This window comes from Frieseomelitta varia, unplaced genomic scaffold (assembly GCF_011392965.1).
Source record: "Frieseomelitta varia isolate USP_RPSP 00005682 unplaced genomic scaffold, Fvar_1.2 scaffold_207, whole genome shotgun sequence".
NCBI classification, from domain to species: Eukaryota; Metazoa; Arthropoda; class Insecta; order Hymenoptera; family Apidae; genus Frieseomelitta; species Frieseomelitta varia.
The window spans coordinates 50330-52550 of NW_025109828.1; the positions used below are offsets into that span (position 1 = coordinate 50330).

Consider the following 2221-nt stretch of genomic DNA (forward strand, 5'->3'; position numbering starts at 1 on the left):
AAAAAAGGTCCAATTAAAAATTTATCAATTATTCCTGCCCATACGTTTAAATTAAACTGGTGTTGATGTCTTGAATGCACACTAACATGTGGGTTTTCTTCATCCCAATTATGATTATTATGAAAATTGAATATATCATTCCTGGTAAAACTAGTTTACTAGAGTTTGCTCTGTTTATAAAATTCATTATATCTTATAAACGAAGACACATAGAACATATATTTATGACTTTTTTTTTCATTATTTTTAGGCGTACAATCAGCTCCCGAAGTGGGTCCCACAAGTTACGAAAGTACACTCTGTATATTCTGTGAATCTTTCTAGATGAATCAAGATACAATAATCGTGCAACGACGAATTGTTACGTTCTTTTTCTTAACTTGCGGAAATCAGACCAATCTAGAAACTCCGATTTTTAACGAAATGTTCAATAGAATTCACTCAGAAATTGAACGATCCAACAACGAAAAGTGACGAGACTGAAAAATAAATAGGTCCAAGTGCGAACAAAGAGAATGTAATGTTTGAGCAAAACGATCCGGGTTCAATGTCCGACGATTGAAAAGTAAACCACCCCCCCCCCCCACCCTTCCATCCACCCATCAAACCTATCAAACTGCAACTACTAATTATTCCACTATCTGTACCGTCTGTTAAGCGGATCCCATTGTGGAAAGGTTTTCCGACGAACAGGGCGTCCGAGGAACATCCCACGCAAGCCGAGCGTGAAGCAGTGGGCCGAGAATTGGAATAATTAGAAGTCACCGGTCGCGGACCGCGCGGGGTGGAGGCAGAATTACGAACCGCGGCAGTCTGGACACGTTGCTGACCAAGGACAGGGAATTTCCGAGCCGAAAGGTGAGAAAGGGGCTCGCGGGGTGTAAGAAGGGAGACGGGCAGCAACGGGTGAAAATTTCGCCCCGATGGTGGCCCGAATTAAACGTTTAATTGTAAAGGCGACACGTGCGAGCGCCGTACGCGAAACGAAGGACGAGAGTAGAAAGAGGGATGATGGCAGAGTGAGCTGGATGTAGAACAGAAAGATGGAGAGAGTGAGTGAGTGAGTGAGAGAGAAGGAAAGAGAGGTATAGAAGGTTGTAAAGGGGGGTTAGAGGTGGTTCCGCAAGGGTCGAGCGGGCGGGGAAGGGCGAATATAGGTAGGTCGGAGGTGAGAAGGTGGTAGAGGTGGAGGTAGCAATTAACTTCTCCTCGCGAGATTAGAGCGAGATATTACGAGATATCGAGCGACTTAACGGCAACACGCGAGAGACTTCAAAGGCAGTAATAAACTGCCTCTAATGAACCCCTTATCGTTGCTACCACCACCACCCTCCAACTTCTTCAGCGACCTACCGTCACTACCACCATCATCGCCGCACCACGGAACCAACACCCCCGCTGGTTGGCAGCAGCCAGAGACGAACGAACCAGGCCGCCGCGCCGCGCCGCGCCGCGCCGTACGTATATACGTGTACGTGTCCGCGTGCTCTTTACTGCTCGAGCCCGCATCGGTCGCTCGACGCTGAAAATACTCTTCTTCTTACTCGCCTACATACCAAACCCGCACCTCCTGTACGTACTGTACACGCGACACGACGTCGAGCCCGTGTTCCACGTCTCCGTGCGTTCCACGCTGCTTGTTTTTCTTCCGCCTCCTCTTCTTAAACTTTTTCCTCCTCCCTCCCCCATTTTAGCGGACTTTTTCTCCGACCCTCGTCCTCTTTTATCCGCGACACTCTACGCGCTGTTGCGCGACCAGCGCGATAAGGTGCCATTACCGCGTCGATCGCGATTCTTGTCATGCGGAAAACTCGTCCCGCTTGGTCGTTTGCGTGCCAGCCTCTATTACGTTCTCGCCATTCTGTAAATACTGTCCCATCGTCCACGGAACGATCGTCGCTGCGTAACACGCTGCTCTTTGCACCCGTGATGCTGCGTTAATCGTGCGATCAACGATCGTGCATACACACACACGCACACGCACATACACACACTTTTGCCTAGGTGAACTGGCGCGTGGTTGCGCGACAGCAACGGGACGATACAATGAAATCTTTCATAGAGGAGGAGAGCAGGGTGCTTGGTGTAGCGTGTGCGTCAGATCGATTTCTAGCGCGTCATTGATCGCGTGTCGTCGCGGAAACGGTTGCGAGGTGCGCGTCTCGAGTGTAACGTCGATCCGATCAAACCCGCGCTCCTTTCTCTTCTTTCTTTCTTTTTT

At 49.2% G+C, this 2221-nt stretch overlaps 1 long non-coding RNA gene across 1 annotated transcript in view; it reads left to right on the forward strand.

The window, feature by feature from the left end:
• LOC122527026 overlaps window positions 1-1320 on the forward strand; it is a 20324-nt gene extending 19004 nt beyond the window's left edge. Inside the window, exon 3 of the long non-coding RNA XR_006306265.1 lies at window positions 1104-1320. This is a non-coding gene — a long non-coding RNA (uncharacterized LOC122527026). The remainder of the gene's footprint in view (window positions 1-1103) is intronic.
• The last annotated feature ends 901 nt before the right edge of the window (window positions 1321-2221 follow it).